The sequence below is a fragment of the Hyperolius riggenbachi genome, chromosome 4 (genome assembly GCF_040937935.1).
Source record: "Hyperolius riggenbachi isolate aHypRig1 chromosome 4, aHypRig1.pri, whole genome shotgun sequence".
Taxonomy (NCBI): Eukaryota; Metazoa; Chordata; class Amphibia; order Anura; family Hyperoliidae; genus Hyperolius; species Hyperolius riggenbachi.
Genome location: NC_090649.1, coordinates 299347964 through 299365831, shown reverse-complemented (window position 1 = coordinate 299365831; position 17868 = coordinate 299347964). Strand labels below are relative to the sequence as shown.

General features: G+C 42.4%; 1 protein-coding gene and 1 long non-coding RNA gene across 5 annotated transcripts in view; one reads left to right on the top strand and one right to left on the bottom strand.

The window, feature by feature from the left end:
• LOC137503887 (uncharacterized) overlaps nt 1-15409 on the top strand; it is a 38903-nt gene extending 23494 nt beyond the window's left edge. Inside the window, exons 2-3 of one of the 2 annotated variants that reach the window (XR_011019366.1) lie at nt 13303-13439; nt 15184-15409. This is a non-coding gene — a long non-coding RNA (uncharacterized lncRNA). Of the gene's footprint in view, nt 1-13302; nt 13440-13515; nt 13553-15183 lie in introns of those variants that run through there. The other variant, XR_011019365.1, reaches the window with a different exon arrangement.
• The window catches only part of TMEM200A (transmembrane protein 200A), a 205724-nt gene extending 189686 nt beyond the window's left edge, over nt 1-16038 (bottom strand). For all 3 annotated transcript variants that reach the window (XM_068231543.1, XM_068231542.1, XM_068231541.1), the window contains exons 1-2: nt 15846-16038; nt 15033-15390 (exon numbers count right to left, since the gene is read on the bottom strand). The gene's annotated coding sequence lies outside the window, so the exon portion shown is untranslated. The remainder of the gene's footprint in view (nt 1-15032; nt 15391-15845) is intronic.
• Nucleotides 16039-17868: the final 1830 nt, after the last annotated feature.

Genomic DNA, 17868 nt, shown 5'->3' with positions numbered 1-17868 from the left:
AGGATCTGGCACTATAGTTTTTAATGAAGCAACAAGTGAACAGATCCTTGAGTGCTGTAGTGTCAATTGCACACAATACAATGCAGGATCAGGATTGATCAAAAAACATCACGAATTTGTGACAGCAGCAAAACGTTCAGTGCTAACCTGGGTGTCAGGGAGGTAGCAGGTGTGGGTGCCAATGAGGTGCACCTCAAAGGCCGTGCACCGTGCACCTCATTGGCACCCACACCTGCTACCTCCCTGACACCCAGGTTAGCACTGAACGTTTTGCTGCTGTCACAAATTCGTGATGTTTTTTGATCAATCATGATCCTGCATTGTATTGTGTGCAATTGACACTACAGCACTCAAGCATCTGTTCACTTGTTGCTTCATTAAAAACTATAGTGCCAGATCCTTTCTGCCTTCTCTAGATTTTTGTACAGGCTCTACTTTTGATCTTGAGCACATAGTTTGCCTGGGTGAATACAACTGGCTTTTTACAGCAAACCCCGAGTGCCTGCCAGCTCTCCCATTTACTTAACATTTTATAGAACTAGGCCACTAAATCTCAGATCATGTTCAAAAACCATTGCTGGCAATATGTCCTCCAACACCTAATGCATATACAGTACATAAAGGTGTACAAATATACATGCATACATATACAGATGTACATACTGTACAGTAACATCTTCTTACACATAAACAGAACTGGAACACATGCATACATCATTCACACACACTGCTGCATCAGGCCTACACTGCAGGCTAAGCCCCACCTGCCAGGGTATGGTCTGTATCCTCTCCTTTTTGCATGATGGCCTGTTCTGCTAGTTCCACCCCTTCCCCCTCCTCACAGCTGCCAGAAGCCTCACTATCAGCAGAACCCGTGTCTCCTGCAGCCAGGGGCAAACCTTGTATGACACAGCCTGAACCATGAGTTTCAGAAAGCTTCTTCCAAGGGGCAATGTCATGCAAGAACAGGAAGAGCCATCATGTCACCCACCTGGCGTTACAGTACACTCCCCCTCCTCCCCCTCCAGCCACCACTTGTACACCTGCTCTGCCTCAAGCAGCCCCTCCTCTGCAGAGTCTGGATCCCCCTTGCTGCACTGCCGAGCGCATTGGCAATGCATACTTCAGACCTTAGATCGGCGGTGACCTGCAGGCAGTGAAGAGATAGGAGAGTAGTGCTCCTAGTAATGACATATATGCAGGAAGTAAGCAGTGATGTCCCTTCCTGTATATGCTCTGCTACTAGGGGCACTGCTCTCGTGTCTCTTCACTGTGGGTCACTAATGACCTGAGGTCTGAAGTATGCCACCAGGCAGTGCAGCGAGGGGGAATTGGACTCTGTGGAGGAGAGGACCGTCTGAGGCAGAGCATCTTTAATGAGCAACAGCTGGTGGAGGGAGGGGGGTGAGAGGGGTACCTATACTCTGGGACAGATGCACAGAGTATGGAATCGCACACCACAGTTGAGGTGCTGAACCAAGTAAAGTCCACAACAAATTTCCATAAGGTTCGCACACTCTTGGATACCAAATCCTGTTTATTCAAAATGCGTGACACACCATTCCAGAAAACCAACGAATCGTTTCGGGGCCCCTCGGGGTCCCCTTTGTCAAGGTAACAGCACAGAATGGTTAACAATGTGTTGCAGAGCATGGGTGATATAAAACAAATTCCCTTTACCTAAGCCACTCCTCCAACATTCAAACTTGCCGCCTTAATTAGCATAATTAGCATAGTAAATCACTGACATCATTAGTACATGTAAACATCCCTAATAATGACATGTTGTAAACCAACACTTGCATCAATCATGTTATCATAAACCATATAACAATGAGACATATACCTCAGCTGTGCGCACATCAGGGAGTTCTAACGATATGCCCATTAGTGATGCAAGGTAATCCATGACAGCAATCCTCACCGCCGTTAGGACGGAAATCCCGCCTCGCTCAAGCCGTGGTGAGCTACGGGACCTTGCAGAAGAATTCCTGCTGGTCACCGTAGCTGTCACTCTCGCTCCGCTGTCCCCGCCCCTTCAGGAAGCGAACCTCCAATCCGAGCGAGGTGGCCGGCATCTCCATGAAATCACGGATAGCCAGCCTATCCACGCTGCGCATCGTGTCTCCCAACAAGCCACACAGCGGCAAGCTGGCTATCCGTGATTTCATGGAGATGCCAGCCACCTCGCTCGGATTGGAGGTTCGCTTCCTGAAGGGGCGGGGACAGCGGAGCGAGAGTGACAGCTACGGTGACCAGCAGGAATTCTTCTGCAAGGTCCCGTAGCTCACCACGGCTTGAGCGAGGCGGGATTTCCGTCCTAACGGCGGTGAGGATTGCTGTCATGGATTACCTTGCATCACTAATGGGCATATCGTTAGAACTCCCTGATGTGCGCACAGCTGAGGTATATGTCTCATTGTTATATGGTTTATGATAACATGATTGATGCAAGTGTTGGTTTACAACATGTCATTATTGGGGATGTTTACATGTACTAATGATGTCAGTGATTTACTATGCTAATTATGCTAATTAAGGCGGCAAGTTTGAATGTTGGAGGAGTGGCTTAGGTAAAGGGAATTTGTTTTATATCACCCATGCTCTGCAACACATTGTTAACCATTCTGTGCTGTTACCTTGACAAAGGGGACCCCGAGGGGCCCCGAAACGATTCGTTGGTTTTCTGGAATGGTGTGTCACGCATTTTGAATAAACAGGATTTGGTATCCAAGAGTGTGCGAACCTTATGGAAATTTGTTGTATACTCTGGGACAGGCTGGCTACCTATACTGGGGGACAGGCTACCTAATGCTAGAGGTATGGGCTAAGTAATACTGGGGGGGGGGGGAGACTTCCTCAAAATAATGACTCTGGGCGATAAAGAGTCTAGAACTGGGCCTGCCAGCAGTGAAAGGAGGGAGGCCACTTCCTGAGCTCTGTTCTGCATATCTGCTCCTATAGAATACAGGTAAATAAAGAGAGGACACAGACTCTGTTTTCTGCTCCCTCCTGCATGGTTCCTGTATTCCTACATAGCATGCAGGCAAAAGCACTCCACAATAAAAGGTGCAATATGTTCTAAACACTAGGTGGCACCTAGGCAATACGCCTAGGTGGCCATTGACTAGAAACAGCCTTCTTCTGAAGATACAGTCTATTACTTACTAGTAGCCCCTATAGCTCTCTAGTGACAGGATAACTTTGAAGTGCCAAAAAAATAAGCAAATCCTTATGAAACCATACCTGTGATTACTCTAGTGTTGGCCATATCACTGCTTTACTGCATTCTATATGCTTCATTGCAAGGGCTGCCTTGCTTTACTTGCAGCTCTTACTGAGAAACTGAGGACTGCTCCACCTGCATAGTATGTGTCGGATCCTTGTTTCCTATGGAATTAATGTGTTATTACACAAAACACTGTGAAGGAGTGAGTAGAGGCATAGAGGTATACAATAAATTGTTCTTCCTTCTTTGTGCAGACTTTTGAGTTAGATAAACTTGAGGAAAATACTTCTGGGTAGCTTTACATTGAGCTGTTTCCTATTGTCATGATTGACAACAATGATCCCAAAAAGTCATTGTAGCTGCAGACTAAAGTCATAAGATGACATTTAACAGCATTCATTTATAAAATGGTTTGTACAGTAATGATATATTAATTAGAGCAAGAAATCCACTCAAAACGACTTCTTCAAATGCAGCAATATTTTATTGCAGCAAAACTGGAAAACACACAAGTGTGAAGCGTCAATGTACTGCCAACTCAGCCATAAATACTTGACTTGTTTCTATGACGTTTCTGACCATAGACCCGGCATGGTTAGGAATGCGTCGGTGCCAAGAAGATTTCTGGCTCTACTATTCAAGTTACAGTACTTAGTACCACTGAACCATATACAGCATTGCACCAGGGGACTGGAGTGGATCTTTCTCCATTAGTAACGTTGATATATGCTATATGGATTTTATTTACAAATGCAAAGAAACCCTTTACATTTTTCAATTTACATATTGTTTTGTGACGGGGACATGCCTGATTTTGGTCCCTTTTTCCCTGTGACATAAATTGTCTTACATTATATCAAGGATAAAAATTAAACCATTATATCCCATAATTGGTCTGCTTAACTATCCAAACGCTACCTCCACAGCCTATCTTAAGACTTTGTCATCTAATCTTTACCCCTCTAGAAATGCCCAGTGTCAAGGATGAACCATGAAGAAACGCAATCAATCGGTTTTCTGATTGTGATTCACAGTACAATCCAGATTGCACATCTAGGAATAGCACAGAGAACTGGCCCCTCTTTCTGCCAAGAGTCTTGCATTTTTGAACACCACTGAAGCTAGCAGAGGCCCGTGAGGCTGGCTTCCTGAATTCTGAAATCAAAGGAACTTTGAAGAAAAAAAAGTGCAAATCAATCAATCTGCAAACGCAAATAATTGCTTCTAAAAGCAACCGGATATTGCTCCAGAAATCAATGTACAAAACGTTAGCAAAATTGTGAGCGATTGCGATATCGATTTGTAAAACACTAGTGGGCGCCCAGCCTAATGCTAGGTACACACTATGAGATTTTCTAGCTGATTTACTGTCGGATCGATTATTTCCAACATGTCCGATCTCATTTCCGATCGATTTCCGAGCATTTTCCAATCAATTTCCGTTCACTTCAATAGGAAATCGATTGGAAAATGCTCGGAAATCGATCAGAAATCACATCAGACATGTTAGAAATAGAGACATTTGCCTGCAGTCTTTTGGATTAATACGTACCTATGAATGCTCTTTCACATGAAAAAGAGATAAGATTTGCTCCACTAAAGTACTACTCCGTAATCCTGGCCTAAGGCTTAAAAGGAAATGTAGAGCTAAACTACTGATAACAAGCATTCATGTTCTGAAGTCTGCTTAAATGAAGTTTAAAACCTGAATGACAGTGATTTGGAAAATTGGACTTAGAGCCTAACTCACACAAACTATGTTTGCTTTAATCCTAACCTATTTTCATCAAATGGTGTTCATTTAAATTACAGCTCTGCTGTTTAGTATGAATGTTCTATTCAAATCCTTGCTGCAAAATCAAATTGGCTTAGGCAACAAAAATAGCACAGTCATTTTTAAAGAGTGTGTGTCACCTAGATACTGCTGGCTTGCATCATGCAAGAGGCTGTCTAGCAGATTACATAGCAATCATGTTTTTTCTCATTTAAATAAATGACTGACAATTAGAATCCACTGTTACTTAACGTGCAAGTGCAGCAGCCGACTGTAGAAAGTATACTGTGCTCAGATATGTTTTAACTGGCCAGCTGCCAAAGCATTGAATCTGAGCACAAGGTGGTCACATAAACGCAGGTGATCCGCAGGCTGTCACATTGGGCCTGTAAGGTCAGAGCGGTACAGACATGAGCGGGGTTCCCCTTTATTTTTCAGCATATTACAGGCAGATTTTTTTCAGCTGGTACAGTTACTTTATTACATGCAGTCCTTATATAACATAGAAACATTCTGTTTCTTTCACATTTGTTCTGTATGATTTTTATGGAATTTCCACAATTAAAAGAAAAACTGGGCAAAAACTAAAGAACACATACATGGAAATATTATTGCGTCTTGACTCATCTTATCTGTTATTTGATTCCTGAAAAGTTGGAGCTACATTTCCTATGTTGGGATGACACCAGGCTTCATTTAATGTGATTATACTTTTTCTGTTGTCACCAGCAGAACTGGAAACAAACATTTATCGCCCATTGAGATTCAGCTAATTGTTACCTTAATCACCAAGCAATCACACTGTACACCAACACCAGTCCGAAGATACAATAATCATATCGTAAGGCATGCTCCAAGTATGGATTAAATTGCCACGCAATGGATTCGCGATTTTAAGACACAGACAAGACACAGAACATTTATATCACTCTTTTCTCTTGGAGGACTCGAAGCGCCAAAACTGCAACCACTTATAGTGTGCTCCATGGGCACCAGGATCAATAGGAAACCTTGCCCAAAGATTCCTTACTGTTTCACATACTGGCTTTAGCCAGGATTCTAACCCTTCGAAGGGCTCAAATTCCACATCAAAGGCAATACTCTTATACAAACACAGATCAAAAAGTATATTTTAACTAAAATACACAAAGGCATATAGTAAGTGTAACATAACCCCCAAAATTCTTCTTATCTTATCACTGAATACTGTTCAAATACATCAAGTCTTTTTATTGCAACTAAACTTTGCTTGACAAAGATCGCAGTAGAAGCTGGAGCATGTTTCCTCATTTTCCCACAGCTTCCCAGCAGTGTGCAGAGGGTTCTGATCCGACAAAGTTTTGCAATTAATGCTTAGCACTGAAGCAAGAGAAATACAACCATATTTCCGAAAAAATAAAGACACTGTATATAGTGTAAGTAAAAACAAAAAATGATTATTTGCAGACTATTAGAACTATACGTTGTCCTGAAAATAAAAGATAAACATAATTACCAAATGTTGCAACTAAGAAACCAGTGGAATAAGATGCAGAAAATCCAGAGGAATCAATGAATAGGTCCGAAGTAGAGATGGGCCGAACCTCCGATTTTAGGTTCGCGAACCCCATTCGCGAACCTTCACGGAAGGTTCGGTTCACGGAAAAGTTTGCGAACCGCAATAGACTTCAATGGGGAGGCGAACTTTGAAAAATAGAAAAAATTATGCTGGCCACAAAAGTGATGGAAAAGATGTTTCAAGGGGTCTAACACCTGGAGGGGGGCATGGCGGAGTGGGATAGATGCCCATAGTCCCGGGGAAAAATCTGGACGTGACGCAATGCAGCGTTTTACGGGCAGAAATCACATTGAATGCTAAATTGCAGGCCTAAAGTGCTTTCAAACATCTTGCATGTGTATACATCAATCAGGGAGTGTAATTAGAGTACTGCTTCACACTGACACACCAAACTCACTGTGTAACGCACCGCAAACAGCTGTTTGCGTAGTGACAGCCGTGCTGGACTGGTGCGCACCATGGCCAGAGTGCAAGCCGTGGCAGTTTTCCAGCCCATATGGTCGCCGGGCTGTGGTAGCTCAATGATAGGACAACAGTGACTATCCAGCTGATCAAATTTGGTCTGTCCACAATGAAGCAACGACCTTATTATCTTCTTGTATGTAGGTAGGCATAGGTAGGAGTCCCAGTATAGGTAGGTGGGCATAGGTAGGTGCCTCAGTAGTTAGCTAGGCATAGGTAGGAGTCCCAGTATAGGTAGGTAGGCATAGGTAGGTGCCTCAGTAGTTAGCTAGGCATAGGTAGGAGTCCCAGTATAGGTAGGTAGGCATAGGTAGGTGCCTCAGTAGTTAGCTAGGCATACGTAGGAGTCCAAGTATATGTAGGTAGGCATAGGTAGGTGCCTCAGTAGTTAGCTAGGCATAGGTAGGAGTCCCAGTTTAGGTAGGTGAGCATAGGTAGGTGTCCCAGTAGTTAGCTATTCATAGGTAGGAGACCCACTATAGGTAGGTAGGCATAGGTAGGCCCCCTAGTATAGGTAGGTAGGTAGGTGTCCCCGTATAGGTAAGTAGGTGCACTAGTAGTTAGGTAGGCATAGGTAGGTGTCCCAGTATAGATAGTTAGGCAGGGTCTGGCGGGCACAGTAATAACAATTACCAAGGTCCAGCTGCAACAGATAGAGCTGTATAATGTCAGTGTCAGTGAGCAACACACACAAAAAAAACACATCAGGAAAACATTAGCTCTCAAAAGAGCTGTTGAGGGGTGCTATTTTAGCAATAACAATCATCCAGGAGCAAGCCAAGAGCCTAACTAATCTTTCCCTAGGAGAAAAAATCTGCAGCAGCTCTCCCGTCTGTCTATTTGCAGCAGGCACACGAGTGAGTGTTATGGCCAGTGAGCCTGCCTTATATGAGGGGGGTGGGGCTCCAGGGCTTAGTGTAGCCTGAATGGCTACAATGTGCCTGCTGACTGTGATACAGAGGGTCAAAGTTAACCCTCATAGTGCATTATGGGGCGAATCGAGCTTCCGCAAAAGTTCGCCTGGTCCAGGCGAACGCGAACCCCCAAAGTTCGCCTGGAACTGTTCGCCGGCGAACCGTTCGGCCCATCTCTAGTCCGAAGCCAATAGTGATGAGCACAAATTTTGCATCAAAATTCGCAATTGCGATACGAAATCGTAATGCTACATTTTGGAAAAATGTCATCTATAATTGTAATCATTCATAATTTTGTGTAATTTTGTGCCGACTTTAGTGATCACTAGCAAAGCCCCCATACATGCTGTTTCCACAGATTTTAAAAATGCAAAGGAAAAATGGTTTTTAAACTGTCATTTTAAAAAACATTTTTCTGTTACATTTTTAAAATCGATTTTTTTTTTTAAAACTACAAGTTCTTTTTGAAGAATTTTTTTTTACTTGTACCCACTATTCTCCTTCACATATGTAGCAAATTTGGTGACAATAACATGTATGGGGGCTTTGCTATTAACCACTAAAGTCAGCACAAAATTACGCAAAAAGTATGTAAAATTACAAAGGATTACTCAAAATCAATAGAATTTACAGATCCTACTTACGTATGGGCGTAATTGCAAAATTTTGCGTAATCGTTTTTGGCTGATTATGATCAGCACTAGAAGCCAATAGGATGGCGATGATCTCTGCCATCAAAATTGCACTGCATTCAAAAAGGGTTGGCTCTGCAGTAAAAATCACTGCATGATGAGGTCAGGAACACTTCCAAAACCATTGCCTGTAAACAAAGTTGGTTGCTGCATGCACAAATGCCACGAAACTAATACTATGCAAAAGAAGAAACTATATATAAACATGATAAACACCAGCACCAGGCACATTTAAAGTATGTTTGCACTGAAAATAATTTGTAGAAATTTGGAGAAATTAACAAGTATAACTATAGTTCTACTCAAAAAAAGGATTTTCCTGGAATCCCGAAGTTTTGCGTATCTTGTGAAAGTAGGATTACAGTTTGTATTGTCTCAGCTGAATAATGACAGTTTTAGATGTTTTACAAACCCTTTCTTGAACTATTGACCTTTTTTATCCATCCCCTTCACTAAGAATTGTCTCTCTGCCCTGTATTATTCCTTGTAATTATGTATTAATGAGAGACACTGTCATTCAGAGCCCTGGACTTTCAATACTTACAGTGAAAGAAAGGAAAAAAAGAACACAGCCTAGTTATGTGTATGATTATTTGGCTCTGTACATCCCCATGTCTATCTCATCATGTGTCTTGCCAGTTCAGGTACCCTTTAAGGTGAATTGGGGTAATGGGTAAACTATGGTATGACAAATAAACATTTCAAATTCTTCTTTGGAAATCATGAATTCTGTATCATATGGTCGAAACAGGAGAAAAAACATCTGTTGTTTAATGATATAGTGGTGCAGAAGTGCACATGCTATGGCAATATATACAGGTTTCGAAGCAGCATATGCTGCCACCCACACAACATGTTTGTCAGAGACAACCTTGCATATTGCAGAAAAATAATGGCAAATTGTATCAGTATGAATTACAGCAATATGGGTCCATGGTAAAAGAATCCAAGTGCTGTTATACAAGTCATTTTATGTGATGGCAATACCCCTTTATACTACTAAATCATTTTACAGTATTAAGCTATGAGAGGTTTTTTAATTGAAGTTATCACGTGTTTTCTGGTCAAATCTGCCACATGGTTGAACATATTTTCTGGGCAAATTTGCTCACATTACGTGTATTTTCTTGAGAAAACCTGCACAATGATGTGAATTTTCTGGGGAAAGGGTCACCAAAACTTGGGCCCTCTGTCTTTGCTTTGCACTTTTAAAGGGAACCCGAGGTGAAAATAATATTGAAGCTGCCATATTTATCTCCTTTTAAGCAATACCAGTTGCCTGGCTGCCGTGCTGGTCCTCTGCCTCTAATTCTTTCAAACATAGACCCTGAACAAGCATGCAGCAGGTCAGGGGTTTCTGACAATATTAGCTGCATGCTTGTTTCTGGCATAATTTAGTTCACTACTGCAGCCAAATCGATCAGCAGGGCTGCCAGGCAACTAGTATTGTTTAATAGGAAATAAATATGGCAGCCTCCATATCACTCTCACCTCGGGTTCACTTTAAATTACAGTTAGCTCCGCCCTCATCCGGTCATGACCACACTCATTTTGTTGGTGCGGCACTGCAGGTTATAGCCACACCCGGGTCATCAGCTACCCCGGAAGTTGGTCCAGCACCTGCATAGCACCCCCCCCCCCCCCAAAAAAAAATCCTGGAGCCGCCACTGCAGCCAGAGGAAATAGCTATCAGCTTACCAGGCAGGGATCAGTGGTAAGTGAATCCAAGATGGGGAGGATGTCATGCCTGACATTGGGAAATCCCTTGCTCCACACTTCAGCCATCCGGGTTCTCCTGCCCCCCTTATATCCTCTGGTTCTGCAGCTGCCACTACAGGCAAAGGCTTCTTCGGGACTTCCAATTCACATTCTGACCAACCAAAGTCTTAACAAGAAGGTTCTTTGCATATTGGCTGCATCAGCCAGCCACTTCAATGTTTGGCAAGCCAGAACCTATAGTGGCCTACACAAGATCTTGGAAAAGTTGTATTTATCGCTATACACTTAGTAGGCTCAGGTGCACTGGAGTACATAGTTCTTCAGCTATCCCAATCATTGTCATATCTACTGACCCATTCCATTAAAGGTAAGCTATATGTTGCTTAGTTTTAACCTGGCTATATTCAATGATTCTACCTGACTAAAAAAGCAACAGGTTAAAAAGCAATACATTCTCTCCAGTGCAGTGTTTGAACTCAATAACATTTCTTCTGCTTGAAAACTGCACTGCTGCCCTACTAGGCTGCTTGATGCAGTACAATACTATTCATTTCTCAACTGACCTGCTGCCTAATTGACCAAAATTAATCACTGCTACCAATCAATTTTATGCATTATAGCCGAATGATATAATGTATAAAATCAATAACAATTTAAAGGAGAAATGCGTAAAATAATATTCCTTCGGTATTTCACTTCTTGAAGTTACTTTTTGAATACAGATAGTCCCTTGCTTACAAACACTTGAGTTACAAATGTCTCATACACACAAATAAAGTTGTCCTCATGTTCAAAATTGTACTGTATTATTTTGTGTTATGATGACATATTTTTGGCATTACTTGTTCTAGTATTGAATAAACTGTTTTAAGCTCTTTAATCACATTAACCCTTTCCAATTATTTTTCCTGATCATCCGAATCCTCCCCAGCACTTTTTTTTCTGCGGTAATGGGGGGACATGGTTGATCGTGGAAAAGGACCTACAGCAGCTGTCCAGAAGCTCTGTGCCTCCTCGCTCTAAAGTAAGGAGGTGATGCAGCGACAATGGTGGGGGGAGGGGATTGGGCAAGCCCAGCACCAGCTTGTGCACTGTAGCTCCACCCCTTGCACAAGTGGCCGCAAAGTTTTCACATAGGGGAATGCCATGCCAGACCAGATCCGACATCAGCACCGCTACAAACAGCTAAAATGTAGCGGAGTGGTGAGAGAGGTGGCCGGCCGGGATTAGAGTGTTGGACAAAGTCTGATGCTTTGATCATTACTGGATGATGTTGTGCCAGATTTCAGTATGGGCAACAGCACCATCTAATGGCAGCCAGTTTTTCCTTTGTTGGTCTAAGTCTGACATTGGTGCTATAGAGGAAAATGCCAATCTTGGACATGGCCCGACATAGAATTGGAAAGGGTTAAAACACATGGAAGCAACCAAAAAGGTCTGAAAGTACCAATGTGTTCAATACATACTGGACTTACACACAAAATGGACTTTCACATTTTAGGGAATGGAACCTATTGATAAGTAGCGGACAGACTGTAGTCTGTTTCCTTTTCTTATATTATAATTGCTAAAAACAACATACTACTAATAAAGCGGCTGCGTAAATGTGAAGTGAGTTTACATGTACATTTAGATGGTGGTTTATTTACCTCCCTGCTATGTTAACCATTCCGGGACCAGCACCCTCTGCCCCCTTAAGGACCACTTCTCGACGAATCGCCGCTAAAATCCGCCGCTCCCGACGGTCACGCCGCTCTGTCCCCGCCGCAGGCTGCTCTCTCTGCCGTCGGTATAGCGGCAGAGCGCTGTGCGCCGGTCAGGAGCCGCTTTCATTGGCTCCTGACCCTGTCACACCATGTAAGTCAATGGGAACGCAGGTAGTTAAAGTACACCCGAAGTGAGAGGGATGTGGTGGCTGCCATATTTATTTCCTTTTAAACAATGCACGTTGCCTGGCTGTCCTGCTGACCCTCTACCTCCAATACTTTTAGCCATAGATTCTGAACAAGCATCCAGATCAGGTGCTAGCCACATGCTAGTTTCAGGTGTGTTACTCAGACACTGCAGCAGCCAAAGAGATTAGCAAGATGCCAGGCAACTGGTATTGTACAAAGGACATAAATATGGCATATGGCTGCCTCTATATCCCCCTCAGTTCAGGTATGCTTTAATAATAAGCAGACATGGATTGCTTCTCATGTCTTTAGGGTTAATATACAGTAGTTGCTACAATGGCCTTATCTGGCAAGAAAATTCCTTGATTCAAAATCAAGGATTATTATAATGTCATACCAGTTTACTTGGTATGACCATTGCTGCCTGCCACATTACCATGCTCATACCCTGGTGTTGTCATACCTGTGCCACACTGCTCTATTCATTACTGTGCCACCTAAGCTTCAGCTAGGTCTTATTACACAGGATCCCACTGATACTGTACAGACGAGTGGTGGACATGATTGAAATAGCCAACTGTGCATGACACGTTGCTTACTCCATGTTGCCATGGAAGCACAAGTCACGCAGCTGTGCTCCCCGGCAGAGCTAGCTCTAACATCAGTGGGGTCCTGTGTGACTGGATGGATTGGCAGATTAGGTGGCACAGTAATGAATTTGGTGCTGTCACGCTGGTGTGGCACCAGCATGACAGCACCGGGATAAGATCAGGTAATCTGGCAGGCAGCAAGGGTTCATCCCAAGTAAACCGGTTCGACATTATATTAACAGCTGCTACATTAATTAAAGTGAACCTCCGGACTAAAAATCTACTCAGCAGAACTGAAAAGGCTTGGTGTTTCTCTAACAGTTTCACAGCATCAGAACTTTGTTTTTCTTACCAAAGCCTCAGTTTTAGCTGCATTTTTAGCTAAGCTCCACCCATCAAAGAAAACTGCAGGGTGGTTTTTCCCTGATGCTGTGCAAAGCATGATAGGATTTCCTATGTTGTTATTCAGGTTGCCTAGCAACTGGGAAGAGTGATCAGCACACAGGACAGTTGGGAACTATGTCTCATGCTCCCTGTCACCTCCTTTCAACCAAAAAGATGGCTGCCATCATGAAATCAACCATTTGCCTGTTCTTTTAAAACAGGGTGGGTAAGAGATTATATTACATATCTATTTTAATTAACATAACTAATGTAACTTAATGACAGTATGTTTGTTTAGGCTGGAGTTCCTCTTTAAGATTCACTTTATGGTCCCTATTATCTTGAACAGTTCCTGAATCCTTCATCCGTCAGTGAATGACTCAGAAGCACATATAAAAGATGTATCTGTTTTAAAAAATAAAGTTAAAAAATGTCACTGTTCTTTAGCGCATATCATTAGTATTTAAAGGGGATTTTTTGGGATATCCTATAAGTTGCACTAAGAAACTTTCAGTTCAGTTAGAAACTTGTCGGTTGCTCTGGATATCGGAGAGATTTTTTTTTCTCTAGCTGTCATAAATCAGACCCACTTACTTTGGGATGAGTTGTTGCTTTACATTATGACTGTCTTTTAGACTGCATATATTTTTCAAACAGAGGCGTCAGATATTTGTTATTGAACGTAAATAAATCGGTCTGCTGCTGAGGGGTAATTGCTGAGGCATAATGACAAAAGCAATGTATTCCACTTTGCCACCATCACAATGACTTACTGCCCTAGATAATGAATTGTTGGCCTGTGTGGTCAGCATCCAGTGATGAACGATTCCATTATCCCAGACCTTAATACAGTCATAGTGATCTATAAATAGCATATTACTATGTCATTCCACAATACCTGCAAGAATACATAATGGGTTTGAAGGCAGAATATTACTGATTTATTCCCAGAATACTAAAACCTTGATATTTGGGCTGTGATTTCACAATACAACACTGGTTGTGTGTGTATATAAAAAGCCTGACTGGTTTAAAAGTATTAAAATCAGCTAGCACATACAGCTGTGCATACAATATATTTACCTGCCCTGATGATTATGATAGCTTCCAAAGATGCTGGGAGATGTAGCTTTATGGTTACTGATAAGGTATATACTACCATCTATGCGCATGTACCATTTCAACTCAAACATGTTTGTCTTCATAAAAGCAAATAGCAAACTAAAGTAACTCATAGCAACCAGATTTCACCTTTCACGGATCCTATTTCCGCACACTGTATTCTGATTGGCTGAGTCATGACGTTTGCATAGCATACTTGCTGGCTTGTGGCTATAAACATCTATATAAATTGTATACACTGCTGGTGAATATCATTCCTCCTAATACTAGAATCTGACCCAGTGTGGCACATTTGTCACTGAGGTACGGCAAATCAAACAGATAGGATTCTTTTCTGGCAGAGTTCTATGAGATCATTTTAAAATGGGCAAATTTATCACAAAAGGTTTGAAAAGTGAAACAGTTGCCCGAGCAACCAATAAGCATCCTTGCTTCACAAAACACGCAAAGCCTGATTGGTTGCTATGGACAACCACTCACTTTGGTTTAGTTTTCTTTGCCTCTGTCTTGATAAACCAGCCCCACATCTGGAACAATTCCTTTTTTAAATGACTGGATGTAAGGACAAAATGGAACTGAACAGGATGGTGTTCCCAGGGGACAATAAACAATGTTTTAACTAGATAATCACACAGCACCCATTTTTGCCCATTCCGACATCCCTTATGGTAGGAGGGAATGCTGATGTCTCACCTGTACAGAGTGACAAGGCACCCTCCACTCAGCTGGTCCTCTCTGGCCTCATGGAGGTGGTGAGTTCTCAGCCCGAGTCCCGACGTGTTTCCAGCAGGCATAGCATCCAGCAGGTAGTTGCTAAGGCTGAGCCTTTTCCTTTTGTTTTCAGCTGGGATTGATCTGTTCTGAACACTCATTATCCATGAGCCAGCGGCCGGGCACACTTTGTGCTGGCAGAAGTTGGGAATGCAAATCCTCAGCAAGTTGTATTGTATCCAGGGACAACTTCTCGGCAAGAGTTAAACAACAGAGGGCCCAATAAAACCGATCAGTCCACTGTGCATGTCATTATTTCCTCCAGAAAAGGAACATGTTCCTTAGGGACAGAAAGCAGGAAATCAGATCTAAATAAAGATTTACTGAGAAGCTTCAGCATTTCAGCTCTGTCACCAGTATCTCGACTTGTGTGCTACATACATATATTAGACAACCCATCTTGCAACTATCTATCTATCTATCTATCTATCTATCTACCTATCTACCTATCTATCTATCTATCATCTATCTATCTATCTATCTATCTATCTATCTATCTATCTATCTATCTATCTATCTATCTATCTATCTATCCACATTCATATATAATTTAATTAGCAGATTTCTAAGTATCCAGCAATTGATTTGTGCATGAAGTCACTGCTGCTACTGTTTATTATTATTATTACTATTCATATTAGACTACTTGCAAAAAAAAATCCTTAAAGTTATGGCTATGCTTTGATGCAGTTACTAAGCATACTGCTGCACAGTATCACGTGTGACAAAACTTACCTCCTGTGTGAGTTGAGAGATGAGTTGGTCTGTTGTGCAGACTCCAGGTAGCACAGACAGCCACTAGCTCAACTTGGTGCTGCTGTCTGTCATTGAATGAGTGCTTGCTGCTGATAATGCTGCTGCTGTCTTGTACAGTACACTGTACAGTAATAGTGTAGAGCTTTCCTTTGCCTGCTGCTCATCCCTGCTACTGATGATTGCACTGAGCTATCACTGTGAAGAAGGAGTGTGGGGGTGGAGAGGGACTCATAGGAGGAGCAGCAGAAGAGGAGGGGAGAGCTGGCACCCACACCAAGAAAAAACAAAGATGTGCAGCTCGGTTTCTTAGAAATTGAATATAAGTAATAATAATGATAATAAAAGACTGCTCCTTTAAACAGCTTGTCTAAAAGACCTTTAGCCTCGAAGGTTAGTTAATTCCTGGGATTAACTGAGACCCACATCAGGCTGAGCACACAGCTTGAAATGAATCTTTATCTTATTTAATATCAGACCCTTATTTAAATAATACATTAGTGAGATACAGTCTCTCAGATATTCAAATGTTGCTCCAGTTTTTATACACCACCTACAGTGATGAAAACATCAAGCAGTAATAGTAAAGCATTAGAAGCACAATAGACTATTTTTAACTACATAGAAAACATTATAGTGAGTATGTTTAATTAAGGTATTAATGGTACATGTTGCCATGGCAACCATTACATATTTTTTTTCTAGTTATTTGCTGTACAGTGTGCAGTATTTATTCTATATTTATTCTACTACACAGAACCTATGTACTCATGTCAAAAGCAGAATATTTGATAGTTTAAATGTAAAAACTGTATAATATGACACAATTTGTTAAGAAAAGAAATAGTCACACATTTACAAAAAGAGAAACTTTATGGGAATAATTTGCCACAATGCGTATGCGGCTTAAACAATCGCCACAAAACACCTTCATAAGAAATGGGTCACCTGGTTGAAAATTCCTCTTCAAAGGGTACCGTTCTTCGCTGATTCAGCAGAGATAAGCCAGAGCTAGCTTTGGGGAAACCAGGAATATCATTTGATGTACACATCCATTATTCAGTCCATGTCAGGCAATCTTCCCAATGTCTGCCAGAAGGCAGATAAGGCTTATAATAGATTGCGGATGTGAAAAGGTATGAAGCCAGAAATAAATAACCTGGATCCACATGTATGGCTAACCAGTTTTAAAATAAGTTTACAAAGTTTATTATCTTTAGTATACCAGGGCTAGACTATCAAATAGAAATCAACAGATGTCCTTATGCAACAGCACAACATACACAATGCAGTGTACCTCTGTTGCACTAGGACATACATAATGTAGTATGATATTACTGATGCAATTGCATAACAGTACCATCCAAGAAGCTGAGAGTCAGGCAGGATACATGTGTTTATTAGAGTTGGGCCGAACGGTTCGCCGGCGAACGGGGTTCGCGCGAACTTAGGTGGTTCGCGTGCGGGTACCGCACGCGAACCTTTTGCGGAAGAAGTTCGGTTCGCCCCATAATGCACCTGAGGGTCAACTTTGACCCTCTACATCACAGTCAGCAGGCCCAGTGTAGCCAATTAGGCTACACTAGCCCCTGGAGCCCCACCCCCCCTTATATAAGGCAGGCAGCGGCGGCCATTACGGCCACTCGTGTGCCTGCATTAGTCAGAGTAGGGCGAGCTGCTGCAGACTGTCTCTCAGGGAAAGATTAGTTAGGCTTAACTTCTTCCTGGCTGCATACCTGTTCTGTTCAGTGAGCCCTCAGCCCACTGCATACCTGTACTGTGATCCTGCCACTGCATAGCTGTTCAGTGATCCTGCCACAGCATACCTGTTCTGTTCAGTGAGCCCTCAGCCCACTGCATACCTGTACTGTGATCCTGCCACTGCATAGCTGTTCAGTGATCCTGCCACAGCATACCTGTTCTGTTCAGTGAGCCCTCAGCCCACTGCATACCTGTACTGTGATCCTGCCACTGCATACCTGTTCAGTGATCCTGCCACAGCATA